This window comes from Pinus tabuliformis, chromosome 1_2 (assembly GCF_031772625.1).
Source record: "Pinus tabuliformis cultivar Carrire ecotype Pingquan chromosome 1_2, CPIR1, whole genome shotgun sequence".
NCBI lineage: Eukaryota > Viridiplantae > Streptophyta > Pinopsida > Pinales > Pinaceae > Pinus > Pinus tabuliformis.
In genome coordinates this window covers 798,116,866-798,143,917 of record NC_142298.1, presented here as the reverse complement: position 1 = coordinate 798,143,917, position 27,052 = coordinate 798,116,866, and the positions used below count along the sequence as shown (strand labels likewise).

The window sequence follows — 27,052 nt, the reverse complement described above, 5'->3', positions numbered from 1 at the left end:
CGTCATTCCTTTCCACCTAGGCTATCATTATGGTCTGTGAGCTGGCTCGGCTAGTCCAGTACATACTCGGCGATTATTAGGGGTTTGCATGTCTGTCTATAATGGCCTTGTCTACTACCTATTCTTTTACTCTTCATTCTTTCTTGATATGTGATATTTATTTAGAATTTTGGATATCCTCTCCCTGTGTTTCTTGTACATTTTTCGATGCTCATAAAATTCCAATATCCTATAGCTGTAAAACAATTCTCCTTGGTTCCTTATTTTGGAGTTATACACCTCCTGACTTCTCATCATCTGGATCACTGATTACTTTGCATGTTGCCGACTGTCTATAGTCAATGACGGATATCATATTTGCTTCCACACATTAGAATATCTTCCTTATTTTTGGAGTTATACGTCTCCTGCTACTTCTCATCATCTGGATCTCTGATTACTTTACATGACGCTAACTGTCTATACTCAATGATGGATATTATATTTGCTTTCACACATTATAGTTATGTCCATTAAATTTCCAAGCATCCTAACGAATTACATTATGTAAGCTCGGCATTCTGGTGTCATCCATTGAAGACCGAAAAAAATTTATTTTAATGAAATGACAAATTTTTAATGTTTTAGACGTATGTCCTTTCCATCAATACTCTCTTGGTCATTGAATTAACAAAGTTGTTGTTAATATAATATTGAATTTCTAGCGTTCCATTCATGTGAGTCATACAGCGTATGCAATTTGTCTTTCAAAATGACTCCTGCAATCTTTACAAGCAAAAACTTATGCAACAAGGTAAAATTATTTCTTCTGTTGTGTGTGTCTGACCAACCATTATTTTTGTTTTACAACATTGAGCTATCTCGCTGATATACGTAAACTAATTTGCTCATCTCTCGAGATATTTTCCATGTATTCATTGGCTGCCTTAATACTTGACTTGGCTGTGATACCATATCATAATTTCGACATGTTAAGCATCAAACACAGATGTTGATAGGCTTGGTTTTGAAGTTATATAAAAAATTGAACACGAAACTTGTTAATAAACTTGGCTTTGATAACATATAAAAAAAATTGATATGTTAAGCATGTAACACAGATTTATTTAAGCCCCAAGGGTTAGCTCAATCGGTCAAGCCGGGGCCTCGCCAATGGGAGGTCACAGGGTCGAAACCCGAAAGCTCTTGGGGTTAGGTCTGTGATGGCCGAGGGGTGTGACCCCCTTCGGGTGGGGTCCACCCTAGAGACTTTCGATCCTAGACGTAGCGGACCACTGACCATTGTATCCGTGAACCAGAAGTGAAGAAAAAAAAAAAAAAAAAACACAAATTTATTTAGTGATTTAACTGATTACACCATTGAATTACATTCACTTTTCATACTCAACACTTGTTATATTCCTCTTTGTTGGAAGTATTGTAGGGGGGTGAATTGGTATTTCCTTTAATTTTACAGTTGGTTAGATTCTTTTAACTAATCAAATCAACAATAACAAATACAAAGCAGTATCAAATCACATGAACAATGCACAAAAGATTTCTCTCAACAAAAACTTCATTATGTATGGTCACATACAATTTACCAGCCAGGACTGGAAGTAAAATACTCCCAAGAGTTTTACCAACAGGGCTGGAAGGCAACAAGTGCTCCCTAAGTCTGAAGATATTTGTAGACTCAATCTGAAGGGTTCTTTAGTTCTCCCAAGTACTTCAATTCAATCACTATGCCCCACAACACTCTGTTGTACCTAGTGTGGAAAAAGTCGCGATTAAATCGACAAAGTCTGATTTTTTGGACTAGCCAATTTAATCAGCCGAATTTTTGGCGTTTTTTTCCCAGTTGAAAAAGTCAGGATTAAATTGGGAGTTTTCCAAAAAATCGTGAGCGAGGCAGTTTTTGTAACGACTTTTTAACTTTTTTTTTGAAAAATCAGGATTTTATCGAAAAATCCAGGATAAAATTGGGAGTTTTTCCAAAAAATCGTGAGTGAGGTAGTTTTTTAACGACTTCATTTTTTTTTAAAATGAATATTTGTGTATTTTTTAAATTTTGCAGAGATTTTCAAAAACCTCCCGACTTAAACAACTTTTTCAATTTCTGGATCCTTGCTAACTTAATCCTGACTTCGATTTTTTCCACATTGATCATACCAAACAATGACAAATATTGGGCTCTCATACCAAGGACAATGACCCAACTTCACTACAGTCTACTCCTCATCTGTCACTGCCACAAGTATTGTCACTGCAACATCTGCTCAAAACTCTTTGCTGACTTAGGACCTCATCAACCACACTGTGCTCAACAACAATTTGTAATGCAAACCTTGCCACCTTTGACCATAAGAGACAACAAGTTCTTAATGCTTATACAACCATCAGTTCTCATCAAAAGACAAACTTGCACATTAGTCAGTGCTGCAGCACAAACCAAGGCAACTGTTTGTCTGTCAAGTTCTTAGCAGCATACATACATCAGCCTATAAAGCCTATGCTCAACAAAACTTTGCATCACATTAGCACCAAAAACTTTGCATGTAAGCTTTGCTCACATAAACCAACATTATTGCAACATATATCAATGAATCCAATCTAATCTAAGTCTGTTGCTCAAGCAATATTCATACTTTTGATTTTGGGTAGCATCGGATGTGCTCTAGCTCCGAAATTTTGTGGAGGGGCTAGAATACATGAGATCTCCAAGACCCAAAATTGTTTGGAGAAATTCCACCCGGATGAGGAGTTATGAAAATAATTAATATTTTTAATGGGTTCTTAAGTCTAAACTTAGGAAAATAAAACATTAATGTGTATTAATAAAAATATGGGTGAGAAGCTTCTAAGAGGTGAAGAAGTGACGCAGAGGCTCACGCAGTGCTTGCATCAGCGTTTTGAGCGTATAAAGGGTGACACAATACTCGAGAGGTGCTCACACAGAAACTGCGTCAGCGCTTTGGGCCAACGCAGAGCCTGAGAGGCTCAAATTAGTCAGTTGTCGGGGTTGGAGGAGTAGCACAGAGTCGATCAGTGGAGTTGGTGGGACGTGTTGATCACTGGAGTGGCACCTGATGATTATATGAAGACTCCATGCCCAAGGATGATCTAGAGGATGCTTGTACCATCAGATAACATCAATCAACATAGTTTTTTAACTCTATTTCTATCTTTTCATCATCTTTCTTGTACCCAGATTCCACACCCTGTGGGGAATTGTAACAAGTGATACTAGTAATGATGAGTTTTTGAGTCTGTAATAGGCCTAGGATGTTGGGACTCGATCAACAAACGAGTACACCTTGGAGTGTTTTTTAATCTTGTTAATTATCCCTTCTTTTTCAGAGGCAGATAATTTTTTGGGTTTTTTCACTAACGTTTTATCTCAAAGTCAGGGTGACGGTTTGAAGGTTGAACTAGAGTTGATGTATATTACCATATTAGATCACACAAAATTTTTTGTGGAGGTTGGTTAGGTCTGAGTAGTCATTTTTTAATTTTTTAGATTTTTGCACTGCGGAAATTGTTAATAAAACTGTATTTATAATGTAATAAGTGATGTCTAGAGAAGTTGTATGGGGTATGAGTAATGAAATTTGCACATCCCACCTTCAGATTTCTACTATGAGACACTTTGATGGGTTAAAATGTGTTTTGAACCCTCAAACCCCACTTTTCCTAGGTTTAGTGGGAAATCTGGCAATTAATTAAGCCAGAAATTAAATAAATGGAGAAAAATAAATATCCACACATGCTAAGTGTTGTGGAAATAAGGTGGAAAATTACGGGGAGTTAAAGTGAAGTTCCAAGGTGATGTGGACTCCTAAAATCAAGGAAAAGACATGTGCTCAAATAAAATCGAATTTCTAGCATTAAAGGAGAAAACTGCTTATTTGGAAATTCGAATTTGTGAAGTTAATGTATATTTGGGAGAATATTTGGTGGAGATTTTTGTGGGAAATTGTCCCCACATGGGTTACCACCCATATACACTTGTTATTCTATCATAAAATTCGAATTTGGCACATAGGGAAGAAGAAATGATGTCCTCTTGTCAGAATTCGATTTTTACACTTGGCATTGGAGCTCCATTCAACAAATTCAAATTTCTCTTTGGGATTGTCACCTTATGCTATTTGTTTAATCACTTCTACATTTGGATTGACTCCGACGCCATTTGTCATTGTCATTCTTTATTGGGATTTGCTCCCAATTCTATATAACAGAGACACGGGCTTTCATATTGTATGATGTAATAAGCTATTGGGCTTGAGGAAACTCTGCTATTTTGTACTTGCATACTTTCTTAATATAATCAAGACTTTAGGGCTATCTGGCTGGTGTTCTCTTGACATTATGAAATGATGTCTTTTCATACTACTGCGATTGTGTTTAATTTCTTTCGCATGTTGAATTAATATTAGTTTATGCTTGCCATTTTGCTTGGATTGATATGTACAAGCTATTTTGCACATATCATTGATTTAGAGTAGTATTCTAGGGATAAGCTTGCCAATTCATTTTAGGAGGAATGCTTGGTTTCTCTTATTTATTATATTGCTCTAATCTTGTGAAAACTAATACATGTTCAAGTGTGTAGGAAAGATCTTTTGTATTGTGTGTAGGAATTCATTTGGAAGTGGGAGAAATATCAGTTAGATCAACTCACTCCTAGAATTACAGCGATCCAAGACTCAACAATTTTTTCGCTCCAAGTTTTCCATCTAATGAAGAGCAAATGAGAGTTTTCTTTGTCTATAGCTACTTGATCATCTATTTAAAATTCAAAATACGTCTTTGGTTCTAGTTCTTTCAAAGTTATATTTCCTATTCAAGAGTTATTTATAAAGTTAGGCAAGCATGGGGGTTCACTCCCATTATTTGGGCTAGTACTTTGTAAATTAAATTCTAAGTTTAGTTTTGGTTTCTTTTTTCTAATTTCATATTGACAATTGGTATCTTTTGTGTTTTGCAACACATAGGCTTGAGCATTGAGCAGCAAGGAGCTTGAGGAGAAGATTTGGAAAACTACTCACTCATGTGTATGCAAGACCCCCTCACGTTGTCCAAAGACTGATTTCGAGGGAGGCCATAAGCACTTGGGAGAGAGTTGCAAATTCATCTAGGCCGTGGGCTTTTTGAGCCTTGTGAATCTCTTTTGGAGAGTTTTTTTTTTTTTCTATCTTCAAGTTTGTTGTTGTTATATTTTTTGGGAGAGAGTCTAGCTTTGTTAGTCCCATCTTTGTGAAGATCTCTCTCGTATTGTGAGCTGCTCCCTTAGAGGCATTTTTATCTGGTTTAAGCGCTAATGAAAGATAAAAAAAATTTGTTGGAGGAAGCTTGGGATTTTTCCCATGGTATCCCCCTTCCTCATTTAGAGGAGAGATTCTTGTGGGTGGTCTAATCTTGCTTTTAGTTTTTTTCTCAGCTTTCTAGCTTTTAATTTCATATTGTGCATGCTTAAAATCAATACATTTCACTTCACATGCAAATTTTTACTAATCTTGTATTTAAATTCTCACATGCATACGCTCTCAAGTTTTGCAAACTATTTCTCTTTGAAGCATTTGCATGAAGCATTAGTTTAATTTGGGGAATTAACACAATTTGCACTTCATCTAGGCATTTTAGTATAGGAAGGCCCCAAGCCTCATTAAAACTTACCTCCAACTTAAGTTGGTTGAATAGACTTTTAGGGACCCTCTACCTCTATTGACTCCTCATTGTGAGATCCAAACATTTGGGCGAGGATGAGGTCTGAGGACTAGAGTTCAATTGTAACTTTGCCTTAGCACTAATTAATAAATAAGCCAATAACTCATTCCATCATATTTGCTTTGTTTGCAGAGTTTTTAAATTTCTTGCTATCTTGATGTTTTAAAGCCTAACATGCAAATCTTATTTCAAGAGACACTTTGGATGCAAGCATTGTAATTCTTTTTAATTTTGCAACAAGTTTAATTTTTTTCTGTACTTGGAAATTGACTCATCTTGTGGTTTAATTATTGTGATAAATGGTTGATTTCACTTTCAAGTACTATTATTTTGGGTTGCAAACTTCATTGCATGTTGTCATATTGGTCTGACATTTGAGTTATTTTTGTATCCTTTTGAGCAAGATAGTTTCCATTCTTTGATTTGTAGAGTTATTCATCTTGAAAGCATTTATAATATCTTGTGTTAACAATTTATTGTTTCACTTTTCAGGATTATTTTGGCTTTCCATTTTAAAGCATTTCACTTCATTATAAGCAAATACAATTTCATTTCTTAAAGAGCAATACTTTTAAGGCACTGGTTGTTTATGTATTTCATGTTTATCTTATGTATTTATGGTTGTTGCTCATATCAGTTTTGCTTATAAATCTTAAAGAAATAATCTATTTAACTTTAACAATTCTTCTAGAAACTCACATCTTTTAACTTAACTTTTCATTAGGGACCACCCCCTTAGCTAACCTAGGAGATAGCTCAAACGAAGAGAGTTGGGATTAGTGTGACGACCCCTTATCTTAGTTCCTTGCCACCAACCAAACCATGTGGGCTTGAAGGCTTTTCTCATTGACTTGTAGGTAGGTGTAGGCAACAGGGTCAACAAGATGCTGTTGTTGTTGGTGCAGAGCAATGTCTGTGGAGACAAAGCTGAGGTAGAGGGAGTCACTGCCTTGACAGATTTCTAACCAAAGAAATCTAGATCCGGGTTGCAACAGCAAAGGAGGATTGGAGAGGAGTGATTCAACTTTTGGCCGAAGGATTTCCGTGAAGGAAATTAGGACTCAGAGGGAGTCTAGAGGAGCTTATTCCTTAGAAGATTCTAACGCCAAAGAAATCTAGATCCAAGTCTTGCTATATTAACAGCAGGAGAGGGAGAAGAGAACCAGTCCTATATTTGTTGAGCAGAGATGGCGATCAATGGACTGAGGTATCAGGACAAATTGGATGGAGCATCCAATTTTGTCATCTGGAAGGCCAGGATCCTGGGAGTCCTAGACAAGAATCACATCAAGGACTATGCCTTGAAGGTAGTTGCTGTTATGGTCGATGCTGATCCATTAAAGAAGTACGAGGAGGCCCAGGCGAAGGCTAAATGCATGATTCTAGATGGGGTCAAAGATCATGTGGTCTCACATATTGGTGAGAAGGAAACAACAAGGGAGATGTGGGAGATGCTGACCACCTTGTACCAGGGGACTTACATTCAATGGAAGATGCTAATGGAGAATCAACTGAGATAGTACCAGATGCAGAAGGGAGAAGAGATTGATCCCTTCCTTCTCAGGTTGTAAGGGATTCGAGACCAATTGACTTCTGTGGGGTCTACACCAAATCCTGAGTTCATGGTTATGACTACCCTGAATGCAGTCATCGAAGACTGGGAGACATTTGTCCAGAGTATCTTGGGTAGAGCTTCTCTCCCCAGTTGGGAGGAAATGTGGGTAGCTCTTTGATAGGAAGAGATCAAGAGGTTGACCAAGGCAAGAAGTAGTGACAGAGGAGCCTGGGTTAAGGAGGAGGAGGAGGAGGATGTAGATCTCGCATCATCGGGACAACATGGGCAACAAAAAAGGAAGAAAAAGGATATATCCAAAGTCAGATGCTCCAGGTGTGAGGAACTGGGACATTTCGCCACTTAGTGCTCATGGAAGAAAGGCAAGGAAGAGGCTTCTGACTCCAAGGCTGCTCCAACGAACGCTGACAAGGAGGATGATGACGAGGGTTGTGCCATGAGTGCTCATGCACCTCTGGAGAAGAGGTGGGGCAACATCGAGTTGTAGTTGGGAGGACTACATAGGGGTAGGATCCTTGAGGTGCCCAAACTCTTGGATCACATACGGCTACTGGAGCCCTTAACGACAATAACAAAATGACGGGTGTCGGTTGGTGCGAGGTGTGATGGAGCAACAATAGCAAAGCTAGAGTGACAAAGTCTGAAGCATCGCAATGGATGTTGTAGCAGTGCAAGAGGCACAAAAAAGATTGCAGCAGTGTAGTAACAGCTGAGGGTCGGCACATATTAGCAGTAGAGGTAGCTTCAGCATCACGAGGCATCCATACTAACCAACATGTTAGTTTTTGGGTGAAGTTCCGCTTACTTACTTCTCAGTAACTAAGTTGTAGTGCAACAGTTAGCAGTGGCAATGCTATGGGCAGCATGATGCAGTGTTTTGAAAGGGAGTTGCAGTACAGATGTAGCAATGACAATGGTAGAGTCATGGACAACAGTATAGGATGCAACAGTGCAGTAGATGAAGGGCAGCAGGCCAAGCATCAACAACACAAAGGACTGATGCAGTGGATCAGTGTAATATTTCTATTGAGAATTATTGCTAGAGCACATTCCTCGCTAAGAGGGAGTGTTGATTTTGGGTAGCATCGGATGTGCTCTAGCTCCGAAATTTTGTGGAGGGGTTAGAACACATGAGGTCTCCAAGACCCAGAAATCGTTTGGAGAAATTCCACTCGGATGAGGAGTTATTAAAATAATTAATATTTATAATGGGTTCCTAAGTCTAAACTTAGGAAAATAAAAATATCAATGGGTATTAATAAAGATAAGGATGAGAAGCTTTTAAGAGACGAGGGGCAAGTCTATTTTAATCTTAGCCGTTGATTAGGGACTTAATCTCGGCCATTGATTCGTCAACAGGAAAAGTATATGAGAGAACTTGAGGGTCATTTGGAGATACACCAGTAGATACTCAGTATCTCAAGGAAAATCGATTCTGAAAGAGGAGATCGATTTCAGAGGGAGTTGCAGGATATAGGAAGAGGGGGGGATTAGCAGCAGTCAGGGAGCTTAGAAGAAGTGATGCAGAGACTGAGAGACAATGCCGAGGGAGACGCAGGGATGATGCATAGAAGGACTAGAGCTACGCAGTGCCATGCAGAATAATGCAGGGCTGACACAGTAGAGAAAGGAAGCTCTCCAGGGTGTCAGAAAGTCTCGAAGAAAAAGTCTCAGGTGTTTTCTCCAAGTGTCTATGTAAATTTTTTTGTAAAAGTGATTGCTGCTGAAGATTAATAAAACCCTCCTATGTTGACAAATTTTCACATGGTATCAGAGCAACAAAGATTCAATGACAAGAAGGGAAAATCAATTATGGGTCAAGAGCATGATGTAGAGGCATCCACTCCAGGAGACTCGTGCATATTTTCAGAAGAATGAACAAGAGACATAGATTACGATTATTCTGTGTTGGCTTCCAGATTGGAACAAGAAGTTGCTTGCATAGGAAGCTCTGCCTCCTCGGGGATTTGGTATATAGATAGTGGGCCTTTCTAGCATATGACAGGAATCCGAGAATATTTTCCAGATTATCAGGAAGAAAGGATGAATTTTTAGATCACCATGGGGAATAAGGCAAAGTGTACTCCAGTAGGGAAAGGTACTATAGTTTTTCAAACAGAAACAGGAGAGCGGTTTCGAGCTACCAATGTGCTGCATGTGCCAGGATTGGGAATGAACTTACTTTCCGTATCTCAACTTCAAAGCAAGGGCTATGACATTTTCTTCATTAAGGAGAAAGTATACGTCAAACACCCGAGTTGGAAAAAGAAGGTCCAGATCGGAATCAGAAGTAATAGTTTGTACAGGTTGCAGCTAGAATCATCAATGGCACTGATAGGAAGTAATGAAGACAAGGATTTGAATGAACTATGGCACAGGAGGATGGGACATTTGCACCATGGGGCTCTGAGAATTCTCAGAAAAACGGTAACAAGAGTTCCAGATCTTAGTATTGAACGAGATGATGTATGTAGAAGGTGTGCTTTGGGCAAGTATGTCAAAGCAGCGTTTCTAAGAAGTAACAATAGGGCCAAGAGTGTACTAGGATTGATACACTCAGACATCTGCGGACCGATGTCCACAATAGCTCTTAGTGGTGCTGAATACTTCGTTACCTTCATCGATGACCATTCCAGGAAGACTTGGATCTACTTTCTAAAAACCAAAGATGAGGTTTTCGATCGATTCAAAGAGTTCAAGGCTCTAGTGGAGAATTTTACAGGAAAGAAAATAAAAGTGTTGCGCTCAGACAATAGTGGAGAGTCTGCTGACAAGGACTTCACCGCTTTTTGCGCTAGGGAGGGCATTAGAAGAGAGTGGACAACTCCCTACAATCTAGAGCAGAATGGAGTAACAGAAAGGAAGAACATGACTATTGTGGAAGCAACTAGGGCAATGATGTATGATCAGGATATGCCAAAATTCCTATGGACAGAAGCATGCACCATGGCAGTTATGTCCATAATAGAACTCATAGGGCATTGGGAAAGATTACTCCAGAGAAGGTCTTCACCAGGAAGACACCTGAAGTTAGTCATTTCAGGATATTTGGGAGTTTAGCATATTGTCGTATACCCGAGGAGAAGAGGAAGAAGTTAGATCAAACTGCAGAGAAAGGATATCTTGTGGGATATAGCGAGAATGCTAAGGCATATAGAGTTTATCTTCCAGGGAGCAGGAAGGTAGTAGTTCAACGAGATGTAAAGTTCATGGAGGATAGAGCTTTCAGAAAATCTCGAGAAATGCCTTCCGAGGAGTAGTCAAAAGATGAGCCATTGGTCAAACCACTTCAACCAGTGGAAGCTAGTACCAGAAATTCTCCTTCAGAACAGGAGGAATCACAGGAAGAGGAAGAGATGACAGATGCACCTACTACCAAAGGAAGAATGAGTTGGGAACTCTGACATATTCTACGAGATGCAGAAGAATTCATTGGTGCACCCAGGAATAGTAAAAGGGAGTGAAGACAACCAGACAGATACTGGGCCTTAGTAGCTCAGGTTGGGGAACCCTCTAGTTTTCAAGAGGTTGTTCAACATCAAGTATGGGTGGATGCGATGGTGGAGGAATACAACTCTATAATGGTGAATGATGTCTGGGAAGTGGTGCCTAGGCCTCATGACAGATCAGTGGTAGGTTCGAGATGGATCTACAAGATCAAATATGCTACAGATGGCAGTGTGGAGAAATATAAAGCCAAGTTTGTGGCTAAGGGGTATGCTTAGAAGGAAGGAATAGACTACGAAGAAACCTTCGCCCCAGTAGCGAGGTATACATCTATTAGAACCGTGATATCTTTTGCAACACAGATGGGGTGGGAGATTCATCAGATGGATGTCAAGACGACATTCTTGAACAAGGTGATAGAAGAGGAAGTATACATTGAACAACCAGAAGGATTTGAGACACATGAGAAGAAATTTCGTGTATGCAGATTAAAGAAAACCTTGTCTGGGCTTAAACAAGAACCTAGAGCATGGTATGGTCGAATTGCTGGCTACTTGTAGAAGACGGGGTTCATCAAGAGTGATGTAGATCCCAATCTCTACTATCTGTTTGTAGAGAATGAGCCTCTATTCCTAGTACTATATGTGGATGATCTCTTGCTGACAGGATCATACAGTTTCATCGAGGACTACAAGAAGAATCTAGCCATAGAATTCGACGTGAAGGATTTGGGATAGATGCATTATTTCTTGGGGTTGGAAGTTTGGCAGCAGAAGGGTGAGATCTTATTTGGACAAGGGAGATATGCTACAAAAATCTTGAAGAGATTCAGGATGCAGGACTGTAGGCCTATGGCTACGCCAATGATCACCAACTGGAAGAAAATTGATGCATCAAAAGGTAAAGATGTTGATCCCACCTTGTACAGGGAGCTCATAGCATCCCTGATGTATCTGGTCAATACCAGGCTAGACATTTGTTACGCTGTCAACACCCTCAGCCAGTTCATAGTGGAACCTAAGAGGGTGCATTGGGCAGTAGCCAAACATGTTCTGAGGTATATACAGAGAACAATCAAGCATGGACTATTGTACATCGGAGGTAATGACATCAGGTTGAGTGGGTTCACTGACACAGATTGGGCTGGAAGTTTAGTAGATCGGAAAAGTACTATTGGGTACTGTTTCAACATTGGATCGGGGATGACTTCTTGGTGTAGGAAACAAAAATTCGTAACTCTGAGCTCAACTGAAGCAGAATATATGGCCACTAGCACAACTTCGTGCGAAGCCATATGGCTTAGAAAATTGCTCGTGAACCTATTCAGTAGAAGGATGGATGCGACCAAGATCATGTGTGATAATAAAATTTGCATCAAGCTTTCTAAGAATCCAATATTTCATGATTGGTTGAAGCACATTGATATTAGGTGTCACTTTGTCAAAGACTGTGTCCAACGAGGAGCAATACAGTTGAGCTACACTTCTACAAGAGAACAGGTGGCGGACATCCTCACCAAGGCCCTAGGAAGAACAAAGTTCATTTATTTCGGGGAGAAGATGGGGATGGTAAAGAATCCATTACAGTAGCAGAAATGGATAAGTATTAGGTGATTCAGTGGAGCAGTTAGTAGTGGCAGTGCTATGGGCAGCATGATGCAACAGATTGAGAGGGAGCTGCAGTACAAATGTAGCAGTTGCAGTAGCAGTGTCATGGGCAGCAGTACAGTAAGAAACATTGCAAATGATGTAAGGCAACAGGCCAGACATCAGCACAGGTACCGATGTAGAGAATCAATGTGATGTTTTCATGGTGAAGCATTATTAGAGCACATTCCTCGCTAAGAGGGAGTATTTGTTTGTGGTAGCATCGAATGTGCTCTAGCCATGAAAATTGGTGGAGAGGCTAATGCACATGAGATCTCCAAGACCCATAAATCATTTTGAGAAATTCCATTCGAATGAGGAGTTATTAAAATAATTAATATTTTTAATGGGTTCCTAAGTCTAAACTTAGGAAAATAAAAATATTAATGGGTATTAATAAAGATAAGGATGAGAAGCTTCTAAGAGACGAGGATCAAGTCTGTTTTAATCTTGGCCGTTGATTAGAGACTTAATCTCGGCCGTTGATTCATCAATAGGAAAAGTATAAGAGAAGACTTGAGGGTCATTTGGAGATACACCAACAGATACTCAGTATCTCAAGGAAAATCGATTCTCAAAGAGAAGGAGATCGATTTCAGAAGGAGAGTTGCAGGGTGGAGGAAGAGGGGGGATTAGCAGTAGTCAGGGAACTCAGAAGAAGTGACACAGGGACTCTGAGAGACAGCACAGAGGAAGGCGCAGATCAAAGAGACCCAGGGATGACACAGAGAGGGACCGCAGCTGCATAGAGCCACGCAAAATAATGTAGGGTTGACGCAGTAGAGAAATGAAGCTCTCCAGGTTGTCAGAAAGTCTCGGAGAAAAAGTCTTAGGTGTTTTCTCCCCGTGTCTTTGTAAATTTTTTTTGTAAAAGCGATTGTTACTGAAGATTAATAAAACCCTTCTCTATTGCACCGGTTTTCCCACATTGGGTTTTTCTAGGGACAATTGTTCAAAAATACTTGTGTTGATGTGATTGATTCTTGTGCATATATTTATTTCTGTATAATGATGTGATATCTGTAGTAGAATTTATTTTAATGTTTACTGAAGGGATTTCATAAATAGCTTATTGGGAATAAAAGTAGGTGAAATAAATCAGTTACTGCAGTAATACAATTTCTGTTTAGAAATTTTCACACTAGGAAGGCTTGTTGAGTATTTTAGAGCTATTTTGTGGGCTTGTAAACAATTTTATTGTCATTTTGCACATTAATAATTTTTAGGGGTTTGTTAGGCAAAATAGACCATTCGAATTTGTAAGAGGTTCATATAAATTGATAAAACCTCGCTAGCTCACTTAGGAGAGTTCAAACCTGCAATTAGAGGATGAAATTTGGATGAAATTGATGAATTTTTGATGTTTGGTTATTTTGCTATCTCTTTTGGAGCGTCATTTTGGCATGTTAATGGATGGGTATATTCTTCAATGTCTTGTAAGTGTTATCTAATGCTATATCTTTGATTTTACTAGATATCTAATGCATGGAATGTCATCTCTTGGTTGTTGATGGGCTTTAAATGAATGCAAGTTGCTTAAACCATTGAAACTATTGGGAAATTTGCGTGCGTTAGTCATAGATATTGAGCGGATGCATGTTCCTAGGGGATTCATTATATATGCATCCTTGAAACTCCATTGATAATTGTCATTGAAGTATAAATATATTGAAGTTGTTTTGTTGTTGCTGTTATTAACGGTAGAGAAATTTCTTCTAGGTCTCCTTGAAGAGCAAGTTGCCTTTCTCAAAATTATCTTTGACTCCATTTCTCCCAATTGCCAGGCACTGGCCTTAATCCTTGGTTGATCATTTTCAAAACCTTTTCTTTTCACTTTTTTTCTTTGTCTGCACTAATCCTAGATCTTTGTTAGAAAATCAGAAAGGCAAAAATATTTTCTTATACTTGATAATTGCTTGTGATGTTCTTGACTTCTTATTAAGTTTATATCTTCTTTCTTTTAGTTCATCAAGCAATTACCAAAGCAAAATAATATAAAACAATGGACACCAGATATAGGCATTATGCCAGGGAAAACCCCCTCCTCGAGGGGAAAACCCAGTCAAAATTCTCTTCCTTTCAATAGTATTCTTTGAGACTATTCACCCTAGACAAAGGTCAAACCTTCCCTCCACACCAAGTCAGCCTCCCAGATCTTTGACCTCTCTTCCCACAATTTTGACTATGTAGCAGCTTCCGACATCATGAAAACTTGGAAGACTTCGATCTCCCAATCTAGGGCACGAAATAAAAAGAGAGAGGCACCAAAATTTTGTTTTTCTTCTTCTCCTTAGACTCTGTTGATTTGAGATATCATCGGATGTGCTCTAGGCCTCAAATTTTGCAGGGAGGCTTGGGCACATGCATTCCAAAGAACCCAAAAACTGTTTTGGGAAATTCCACCCAGAAACGATTTTATTAAAATAATTAATATTTTTAATGGGGTTCCTAAGTCTAAACTAAGGAAAATTAAAATATTAATGGGTATTAATCTAATTGTGGGTGAATCTTCTAGATAAAGACGAAGATCAAGTCAAATTGATCTGAGCCTTTTATTAGGAGTTAATCTAGGGCGTTGGTTTTGCAATAGGAAGATATAAGAAGGGGCTTGAGGGTCATTTAGAAAACACACCAAGAGAGATCAAGAAATCGATTTTTTGAAGTGAGAAGTTCTTAGGAGGAAAATTTGATTGAAGAGATTTCTTGTAGTTGAGGGGCAGGGATAGCATCTTTTGGAGAGAGAGATTCTTAACCGGAGATTCATCAACATAGAGAGGAAAAGAGTGATCTAGTAGCGTTGACATAGGGGTTGACTCAGGGCTTGAAGGGCCACACAGAAACAACATAGAGGGAGAGAGAAAAAGTCGAAAATCAGAGCAAAGGCTCAGTTTCAGCGGCCGAAAATTGGGATGTGAGATCGGGAGGCTAAGAGTAGTGACTCTGGGCTACTGATTTATTCCCTAGTTGGGTGACACTGTGCCTGAGAGGGTTGATGCTAGGACAACGTAGAGGAAGCGCAGAGACAACGCAGGGCCTGCCAGGGGCACCTCATCCAACAACCGGAACAACTGAGACTTTTTCTTAGTGATTGTGTGAGGTAATCTCACTAAGCTTCTGCTAGTATTTCTCTCTGTAACTGAATAACCCTGTGAGGTATTCAACGATGTATTCATAATTTGCTACTGCATAATAATAATAAACCCTCAGAACTGCTGCACCGGTTTTCCCGCATTGGGTTTTTCTGTGGACATTTGTCCAAAAATAACGGTGTCCTATGTGTTTGTATTTCCTTGCTCAGTTTCTATGTTTCAGAATCATATTTAATTTGGTGCAGGTTGTTTTAGTAATTTACGTCAAGATTTCAAGAAAATATCTGAAATAAGTTTGTAATGTAATTTACGATCTAGGTGAACTGTGAAGTAGATTTAGCTTGTTGTAGTAGGATTCCAAAGATTGTTAGATCTAGGAATTTTCACAGACTCCACCCAACTCGCACTCCATTTTGCTTCCTTAGACCCACTTCGCACTTTTCCGACTTCCATAGAGATATCGAACGAACTTGAGATGAGATGCTTCAAATGAATTCAACTTGCTTCAATTTATAGGCTTCAAGGGAGGTCGAATTGATGTCCTTAGGCCGACTTGATGTGGAGGATACATAAATTATATTTGAATCAATACTAAACCTGTTTACATGATTCAAAAGCCAAGAAGTGTCTCTTTAAAAGTACAATGACTCTATTGACTTAGAATAAATCCTAGAAGTCCTCAATGGGGACTTTGACCTAAAACATGGTGACCCAAGCATGAAACCCATGCTTTAACAAGTCACAATAATAATAATAATTCTTTTCTTTATTCTTTTGACAAGTACATTATAAGATGACTTCAAAATGAAGACCGAACCTAGTTACATTTTCCAACACTCCCTCTTAACTAGGGAGGTATTCATCATATACAAGTACAAGGAAGATCTCAACTATATGAACCATGAAGAACTTTAGGCATCGCAATCCCATGGACTATTGCTTGACTGTCCTAGCCGCAGAGAAATTTCAGAGCTTGATGATGTTGAATTGCTTGCCTTTGAGAGGAAAACACATGCCATTATTTAGTTTTTGAGAAACGTCTATGAGGGTTAGCCGAGTTTCCTTCTAGAGAGCCAACATAAAATTTTGGAGGGAGACATTTAAATTCAAATATAAACTTCAATTCCAACAATAGCCACATTTAATATTTGTTTTGAGTTTTAAAAGCAATCCAAATTTAAACTCCAAAACCCACATTAATATTTGTTTTTGAATTTTAAAACCCCTCCAAAATATTTAAAAATTCTTTAATTAGAGTCCCCCTTGGCCTCAATTTTGAGCAATGTTTTTAACCAATTATATGCTGCCACATCATCTCCTTTTTGGTGACATTGACCACAAGTAGGGGGCTTCAACTTTAATCGTGCATATCACTCAAACCTTAAGGACCCACGAAGTGCTCCATATATCAACATAAATGGCGTGACGAACTCCATCAATCTAAAATGGTCTCATACTGAGGATCATCATCATGACCCTCTAATATGTGCGAGTCTCCATCAGGGCATGCCATGTAGCTAGGTTCTCCAAACTCTTTAGCTAAGGTCTCATCAAGCTGCATCATCTTGTGGATATCATCACATCAATGACCTCCAACTGACCTTGACATCAATGACAATATATGCACTTGCCTTGACATCAATGACAGCCTAGTCAACACTCTTTGGTGTAAGATTTTTACTTTCAACACTCCCACTCATGCCACACACATGGTTCAAGACTCCTTAACATCTTGTTCTGATATCATGTCAAAATGTACACACAAAATATTACCTAGAGTTGTCAAGAGAGGATTCTTATTATATTCAATATGTGAAAAGTGAGATTTAAAAAAAATGATTTGCATCGCTAGAAAGACGAACATTGGTGGCAACTGATGTTGTGTAATTAAAAAGACATATGTAACTTAATTACATAAGTCACTTTATTTGATGATTGTGACACCCAACTCAAGTACTAACTTATGCACAATGAGGTAAATAATTAATATGACGATTGTGATACTTATAGTTCATCATTGGTTCGGTCTCTGCTTTGGAAGAGAAGATGCTTTGAAACTTATGTTACCGGATCCGTCAACATCGGGGGATGGATTCGCGGATCCCCGGATCTGAGCCGGATCCGGATCCGGATTCGCTTGGATACGCCTAAGAACCGGTTTAAAAATGTTTCCTTCACCATAACACGCATCCCGGTGTTTAAACTACAGTTTGTGTGATTTTTGGTTTTTTACAATACAAATAAAAGTCTCTCTGTTTGTATTCGCTGAATTCCGGCTTTTTGTTCACAGGAGAAATTCTTCCCCAATTAATACCTGCCTTAAAACCTGGCTTGTAAACAGATCCGATGTGTTGCTTGTACCCACGACTGCGGGGCACCCTCGTTGGGTCCTACCGGCACCAATAAAACATATCAGTATTGGACAAAAAGAGTGTTGAAACTCTGGTTCAGGCTTCAGCGCTATAACCCATCTTTGTTGATATCATGTTCACTGTATTAAACACATTCAGCGCTATAACCCAACATTGATGTTTTTTTTCCGTCGCACAACATAAGTTAGAAATATAGTCAAATACTATTTGTATAAAAAATCAGGGCCAAAAAATTAATGTTTTGGAGATTATTCACGCAGACAAATGTCGCAACTCAACTTCTAGGAATAGCAAAGAAGGGTAGTATTAATAACTAAATAATTTATAAACATATTAAAATGATAGTATAGATATCCTATAAAAAATTAAATTTATAATACTATAGTTTATAGGATTATATAAAGCAAAATAGAATCTGCCTCTTTCCTGAGTTTGACCGAGAGTTAAATGAGCCACCTAATATTCAACCCAGCTAAGACACAGCCATTAGCGCACCCAACAACAAATCACGTTTTTATTAATGGTTAAGATGGCGGGTGGAGAATGACTCCACATTAAGTCCACTGTGTTGTTTCATGGCTCGTGAACTCTCCCATTTGTTTTAGGCATCTCGCATGACCCCGCATTATATATATTAATTAAGCTTTATTATATTTTAAAGTTAACTTTTTATATTCAGATATTAATTAAACTTTGATATATTTTAAAGTTACTTTTTATATTTATATATTAATTAAACTCTATTATATTTTAAAGTTAACTTTTATATTTATATATTAATTAAACTTTATGATATTTTAAAGTTACTTTTTACATTTATATTTATACCGTTCAAAATTTATAATTTATAATTATTATAAACTTGTCTTTTAAAAATTATAATTTAAAATTAAGTTCTATTACTTATATTATGATTTGTGTTGCAGGATAAATAGAAATATTAAAATTTATATATTTATAAAATTAAATATATTGATTTATTGTATCATATATTTAAAATATATATTAAATATTATATAAGTTATACATTTAAAATTTTGTATTTTTACAATTTATAATTTTTTTGACTAGCTACTGTTTATCTTCTCTGAAAGTAAGTAAACATATTAATGGCTCAAGGTCTAGAGGCATCTTGCAAGTTTGGAAGTCACCCTTATTACAAACCACACACAACTTACAAATTATTTTTAGGTGGTCAATTTTGTCTACACATAATAATGTAGCGACATGTTGAGGTCTTCAGATTGTACCAATAGAGGTTAGACTAGTGACCATAAATATTGTAGCCTTTTACCTACCATGGAAAATATTTATATACTATATATACCTGCCGTTTCCCCACCGTATCCGGATCCTGGCTTTTAAAAAATCTGACAGATCCGTATCCGGATCCGAATCCTGGTAACTTAGTTTTTGAAAGTGGTCCTGAGATGATGCTTCCCACATCTCTGCCAGTCCTCTGAAATTCTGTCATCTCTAAGACACAATTCGATGTGCTTCGAGGAATTCTTTCATTTATTGTCTTTAAGACAGGGAGATGTACTTTGAGGTATGTTTTCATTCAATATTATCTAAGAAGAAATTGGTGAGTTCATCTCCAACCTTAGCCGAATTAATTCTAGTTCTTATTCTTGCTCATATTGGACTTTGTCAAAAATGGTTGGAAAAGTGGATTGGACTTTGCGATGCTCAAAAAGATTTGTTGCTCTAGAAAAGGCACCTCCCTACAACTTTGTTTTCTTATTATTTATCTTTTCTTTTAACCATTGGCCAGATGGAAATTTGTGCCCTATCTTTGATTATTGGAACAAATAAAAGTGAGCTTCCCATGGAAGGTGAATTCATGGAGTCCCTCTCACTGCCCTGAGCCCTAGATTTCTTTATGGTTCTTGATGATCTAGCCACTCCATTGGTGGCACGTTCGTCTTTGGAGGTGGCTGCCTCTTTTCTGTTTTTATCATTTTTATAAGTAGAATCATGAACAATCCAGAGTCTTTGGGAGTGATTTATTTCAAATCCCGACATCAGGCCCTGGGATTTTAGCAAAGTGGCACTTCAACTATCTAAACCCTGTCATATGCTGTTCACACTGTTTACAGGACAATCTTTGTCGATTTGTCCTATCTTCAGGTTTGCCATGCTGCCAAATTGGGTCCAAAGGCTTCAACATGTTAGCAAGGCAAACTCAGCTTCCGACTTGAAGCCTAGAGCAAAAGAAAACAAAAAAGAGGAACACCAAGCACTGCCTGAAAAAGAACAGCTTGCTGAAAAAATCGGCTGGTGGTAAAAAAAGCTAAAAGCCAGACCTGTTGATCATTCTATGAGCCATGAAAAGTGATTATAAGAGGCAGTGTTTGATACTGGAAAACAAACTGCTTGCTGGTTTAAAAAACACAGATCTCTTGATTGTTCTATGAGCCATCAAAAATGATAATAAGAGGCAAGCAATATGGACTTTGAAAGCCCTACTTAAATCTAGAAAAAAACTAATTATAAGATGGTGGAATTCAAAGGATACATGGTGTTATGGCTTAATTTCTCATTAGGTGTAAAAGTCCCAAGCACAATTGGTGGGAACCTAGAGGCAATTACTAAACAAGCCACCCACTCTCACCTTGGTGGCCTTACTCACTTTATGCTAGATTTTGTAGCTCAGACATGTGTTCTAATCTTAGGAGGTGTCAATGAGGCTAAGAGCACAAGAACAGAAAATATCTCCAAGCGCAAGGAATTTTTCTAAGGGAAAATGTCTTAATTAGATTATTAGACAGTTTTTAGCTATTTTCCTAAGTCTTAGGGAAAAAGGTTAATTAATCAATATTATTAGGGACAAGTCGATTTCTCTCTAGTGACTTCTAGAAAAGGTGTTTGATGGAGTCAAGATGATCTTAGCCATCAGTTGGGATTAGATCTTAGCTGTAGAATTCTCAACGAGAGATTATAAGAGGAAGTCAATCAACTTCTTGGAGATCATTCGATTAAGTTGTGGCACAGTGATAGCGTGGGGTTTGACACCAGCAAGGGTTTCAGCAGTGATTGAGTGAAGAATTTCCCCGATCACATTCTTCATTCAAGTCTTCTAGCTTTTGAGTTTTAGAGGGAGATTCTGCAAGGGCCGAGCTTTCTCTAGCAGTGTGAATTACTAGAGAGGTCAATTTGCAGGTGGAGGCTAATTTTAAAAAGTCGTGAGCTTCAGGAGGCTGAATTGCCCAGTGAATGCGCAGATGTGGAGGCCAAAATTTCTCCAGAAGGCGGTCCAAATTTCTAGAAGGTTGCACATGTGAAAGTGTGAGTTGCTGGAGGGAAGTTCAAGTTAGCTGAGGCAGTGTGAGTTACCAGTGTGAGACAATGCAAATTGCCAGAGGAAGGCCAGTTTACTTCCAGAGGGTCGAACTAACTTGCAGAAGTGAAGATCATTTTTTGCCAGAGCATTGACATTTTACGACAATAAGTTTATGTAATTCATCAATTACAAATTTGCTGAAGGAGTAATAGAACCCTCTTCTGCAGCACTGTTTTTCCCCACATTGGGATTTTTCCAAGTACAGCTGTCCAGAAATCTTGGTGTCTACTTTTGTGTGTGGTTTTCTCAGTTCTGTGATGTTTTTAATTTGTGAATATTGCAGTAGTGTTTTTATTCAATATTTGCAGTAAATATTTTTGCTGGGACAAATAATCATTAAAAGGATAGGAGAATAATTACCTATTAACTGCAATAATTTTCACACATTAGACTAAAATTGGGTTCCTAGCATAGTGGGGTATCCCTAAAGGATCAACTAAGCCCAATCATTATATTATTGGTGAAAAATTAGGTTTTAGTTAATTCAAATTTGCAAATCCCAAGTATTATGTGCAATCTTAAGAGTGATTTGTTGAAGAAGTGATTCAATTTAACCATGCACCATAAAATTCAAGTACATAAAGGTAATTATGCCCATGGGAAGTGAATGATAAACCGATAAAAATAGCTAGTGGCCACATAAAATGTAAAAGCCTTAATGTGTGTTTAGTACATGAATGTTAAGCCATGAGAAAGATACTTGCTATCAAATTATAGAAAGTGAAGACTAATTATGCTACAATGTTATTTAAACCATCAAGTGTAGATCATGACTTGTAATTTGAGCATTGGAGACGTTTTTGGTACATGGGGCTAAGGAGAAATCAAAAACTTCAATATTAGTGGAATATGGGGGCCACCCGTCATGGAATATGCACCCCTTGGAGGAAAAATTGATTTTGTGGAAAGGAGGTCGAAATATTTGGATGAGGGACCCACAAGGAAAGGTGAGGCAACAATTATAAATAGAGGGTTGAAGGCAGCATTGGGCACCTTTTGATAATTTGACATTTACACATTGTTGCTCTAGCTGTTCAGCTGAGTCACAAGTGTTGTTTAGCACCAGAGGTTTCCAAAGGGAAATCTCACCCTCTTCTTCGGTGGACCACGAGTGCCACCCTAGGGAGGTATTGTCACGACTTTGTGGAGACTTGGGGGACCAGTCTCAGGTGGTACGACTTGCCTTAGCTTAAGCCTGGATGCAAAAGAAGAACCACACAGTCCTTGGGTGAAGTGGTGTACATAAATTAGAGGCTATACCATCATTGGGCAATTCCTTGTCCAAATTGCAGGTGAAGGAAGAGAATTTATGGGAGTTGAGAGTGCCCTTCTCAGCAAGACAAATTTCGTTGGTTGGGCCTGCGTAGACTTGTCTTAGGACTACCCAGTGATTGGTAGAGTTGATTGTGGGGAGCCTTGAGAGAAGGATTTAAGAGCTGAGATGTTGGGATTTCATTTGGAGGGCCATTGGAGGAGGATTGCTCTAGTTTGGAGAGCAGAGATTGATAGGAGCATCCACAATAACAAAATTCAAATTTGGTGGAGGGCCAAGCTGTGAAGGGTCAAATTTTGAAGTTTGGAACCAAGGGAAACCTTTTCTGGCTTTTTCTTGGTTTTTGACAAGGATCTCATATCTAAAATTGCAGAATTTTCTAGGCAGATTTGAGGGGTCAAACAAAGGTCCCAACTCAGCCAGCAGCAAGAGAAGCTAGAGGAAATTTGGGCCCAAATTCTGAGGTCAACATGTGGGTTTTTGATGGAGAGCTTGGGTGTAATATCCCGTTTCAGAGATATTCCCCCAAAACCCCTGTAAACTCCAACCAAATACTCACAGATATAATAATCGGGAAGCTCAAAATGATAAAAATAACAGTGGTGCAACATATAATAATGTAAACATGAAATATAAGCAGATACTCGAGAAATGCAGAGAGAAATGCTAAGCCATTTTATTATACTGAGTAATGGAATGAGTACAGGAGGTGATAAAAAAGATGGCACCTCGACTTGCACCAGGCAAGTGAAGAAATACACTCAGAATAGCAAAGGAATGGTCTCTCTCTGAACTGCGTGGATGCTGCTGGAGAACTGTCATGCTGCTGCTACTGTTGGAAATCAAATGAGGATTTGGGGCTGTTCCCCTCCTCAGAAAATGCTGAAACTCTGGAATCCGCCTCTACTCAGAAAACCCAGCAAAACCCAGAAAATTTTTCTGAAATGGCCGACCCCAGAAAATCACCCCCTTGGGGGGAAACACGCAATCCCTCAAGGCTCTCTGCTTCCACCGAGTAGAATCATCCAAAATATTGCTTGGAACTCTGCCAAACTCCTCCAATATGCAAGAGTTGATCTCTTGCTCAATCTCACAGCTCAACTCCTCCACAAACCCCTAATCCGGCACTGCCCCCAGAAGAACTGCGTCCCTCTCTCTTAAGACTGTGCAGTCTTCCAATGCTCGGCTCCACCTCAATGCCAAAGAACAAAACTATTGCAAAAAGACTGCTGAAACTACCTTGTCGAGTAGGCACTCGAAGTCCCCTGGGGCTAAGGGTGAGATCTCCGAATGGAGACACTCAGTGCACTAAACAGTGCTACAGACCGGCTAAACAGCCAGTGTGCTCCAAGTTGAAGTGACTAGCTCAAATGCTCATAATCCAATGCCAAAATGAGGAGGCTCCTCTCTCCTTTATAGCACTGGTCTCTCTCAATCCCAAGGCTCACCTCCTCCAACGTAATCCTCTCTTGCCACGTGTTCCTTTTCCCATCTGCGCAGTCCCTCCAAGTATCTGCGTGGGCCCCATCTCTGCGTGCTCCTTTGGCCCCCTTGGCTCCCCTTTAAGTCACAACGTTGCGCTTACTAGGAAGTGACTTTTATTCTAAAAGTGAGTTATGCCCCCTTATCCTCACCTTCTTATTTACAAATAACTATAGAAGGCAAAATTGAGCAAAATTGAATATTCCAATTAGCCATAGCTAATTAGGAATATTACAGTCTCCCCCGACAAAATGTTGCTTGTCCTCAAGCAACTGAAGTGATGGATGCTGCAAAATTTTCTCACTTTCCCAAGTAGCATCCTCATCCGGTAAATTTCTTCCACCTCACCAAGAATTCTCGGACCGTCCTGCTCTATAACGGCCTCTCCCTGGTATCAATAATAGCCTCTGGTTGCAACACCAAATGCCCGTCATCATCCGTGGGTGGTAGCTCATCTGTCACTGTCACATGCTGCCCCAATGCCTTTTTTAGGCATGATACATGAAAAACATTATGAATCTTGCTGCCTTGGGGCAGCTCCAACTCATATGCAACCTGTCCAATCCTACGTATCACCCTGTATGGCCCATAAAAGTGGGGCTTGAACTTCTCAGCCCCCTTCTGCTTCAGTGACAACTGTCGTATGGCTGTAATCATAGGTAGACCATGTCCCCTGCCTCAAACTGTCTCTCCACCTGACCCCTGTCAGCATACAGCCTTTGCTGGTTCTGCGCTGTAGCCATGTTATCCTTGAGAGCTCGGAGAATATCCTGACTCTCTTGGATCCAAATCTTGGCTCTCGGAGCCTTGCTATCACCAAACATCACTTCAGCAAAAGATAAAGGATGATACCCATACAAAGCATAGAATGGTGACATACCAATGGACATGTGATGTGTAGTGTTGTAGCAGTACTCCCCTAGATGCAGCCACTTCAGCCATGCTCACTGCTACCCACTGACATAGTTACGCAAGTAGCCCTCCAGCCACTTGTTAACTATCTCTGTTTGCCCGTCCGTCTGTGGGTGATAACTGGTACTCGGTGTCAACTTCGTCCCCACCAACCGGAAAAGCTCCTGCCAAAATCCGCCCATGAAACGACTGTCCCTGTCACTAGTGATGGTCTTGGGAAGACCATGTAACTTGAAAATCTCTCTGAAGAACAACTATGCCACTTGCGTTGCTGTGTAGTCTGCGGATATGGCGAAAAAGTGTGAGTACTTTGTCAGCCGATCAACGACGAAAAAGATGCAATCCTTGTCCTGTACCATGGGCAACCCTGTGATGAAGTCCATCGAAATACACTCCCAGTTCCCCTCCGGAATGGGAAGAGGCTGCAATAGTCCTGCTGGATGGTTCATCTCCCCCTTGTTCCTCTGGCAAACATCGCACTCCTGGACATGTTGGAGTACATCCTCCTTGAGGCCCTTCCATGAGAACCTCTCTCTAATGGCCCTGTAGGTTTTGGTAAACCTTTGATGACCTGCCAATGGTGAATCATGTGACGCCTGAAGTATCTTCTTCTTGAGCTGAGATCCCTCAGTCAAGAAGATCCGGTCCCTGTAGTAGATGATCTCATCGACCACCTTGTACATGTCATCTGCCACCTGCCCATCCAGAACCTCACATGCAAATCTATCCTTGGAGTACTCTACTAGGAAGCGAGCCCTCCAGTCTGCGTCCAAGCTCATAAGAGACAACGTTGTTGGTCTACGTGAAAGGGCATCTGCTACCACGTTGTTCTTACCCTTGACATACTCAATGTCAAAGTCATACGCTTGGATCTTGCGGATCCACTTCTGCTGCCTCTCCTGTAGCTGCTTCTCCTCCAAAAAGAACTTGAGGTTGTTGTGATCAGTCCTCACCCTGAACCTGTTACCCACCAAATACTACTGGTACTTGGCCAATGCATGCATGATGGCCAGCATATCCTTGTCGTATATAGAATACAACCTCTCGTACGGAAGGAGCTTCTGGCTCTCAAAGGCTATAGGGTGTCCTCCTTGCATGAACACTCCGCCGATCCCCTCTTCGGACGTGTTAGCGCTTGAGATTTCACCCTAGGCTGAGGAAGGTAAACCTTCAAGGCTACATCAAACCATTTCACCTCGTAGCTAGCCCTACGGGGTATGAGAAGGCTCTCTCCGGTCAAACTCGGTAGATCTTTCAATAGGATGAGCTGACCCAATTAGGAACGCTGATATTAGGCTAGTAAACTGATAAGGGGGGTTGATTTAAAGTTTTTGGTGTTTTTGGTGGCAATTGGAGGGAGTGCAATTCAGGGTGTGGGGATTGAGCTCAGTTTTTGCAGGTGGGTCTTTGGGGCAAGGTAGGAGTGAGTGCTGATGCCTTAATCTGAGATGGATGATCAGGAATGATAGAGGAGGAGCTAAAGAGGGCAAACAACAACTTTGAATCCTCTTTAGACAGTGGAAAACATAGATATTGAACAAAATTAAAAGCTGAGCATGGCATGCATGAATTCAAACTTTATCACTTCATCTGTTCAATTAGAAGCAAAGAAAGAGATGGAACACATAAACACACTTACAATAACATGTAGAGAACACACCATCAACACAACAATCCACAAGAATCCACAATGATGTCTGCAAAACCCTGGCCTTCCTTTTCCTTAAATTGCAGTAATAGATGTACAATATACAATAATACTTCTCCCACAAGAGTCCAACATGAAAATGAGCAAGAGAAGGCATAATATAGACCATCTAACTCCTTTCCCCACCTCTAGGGGTCGAGCTCAGCTTCCTAGGAGCAGTTTGAACTGATTCTAAACTAAGCACTAGATAATAGGCAGTCAAACAACTTGCCTCTATTACTTAGCTAACTCATCCATGCATTAATTATTCACTTTTTACATCAAGGAAGCTTCTAGAAGGGTAAAGAGAGATAAAATCTATCAATGTGCCATGAAAATTATACATTCATCCATCATCTACAAGTAAAAATCATCAACCAAGGTGAAAACAGTGTTTTCTGGCCATGAAAAGTCAAAACTGCCAAATTCAGCTCGAGTGGTCGCGCCCCTTTGCAGCAACTTTTGAGTGGGTTCCACTAGTCCAAATCAGGTGCAAGATGGCTCATTGGAAAGCTTGGT

At 39.5% G+C, this 27,052-nt stretch overlaps 1 protein-coding gene across 2 annotated transcripts in view; it reads left to right on the top strand.

The window, feature by feature from the left end:
- The window catches only part of LOC149208307 (uncharacterized), a 435,470-nt gene that overhangs the window by 324,508 nt on the left and 83,910 nt on the right, over positions 1-27,052 (top strand). The window lies entirely within an intron of this gene.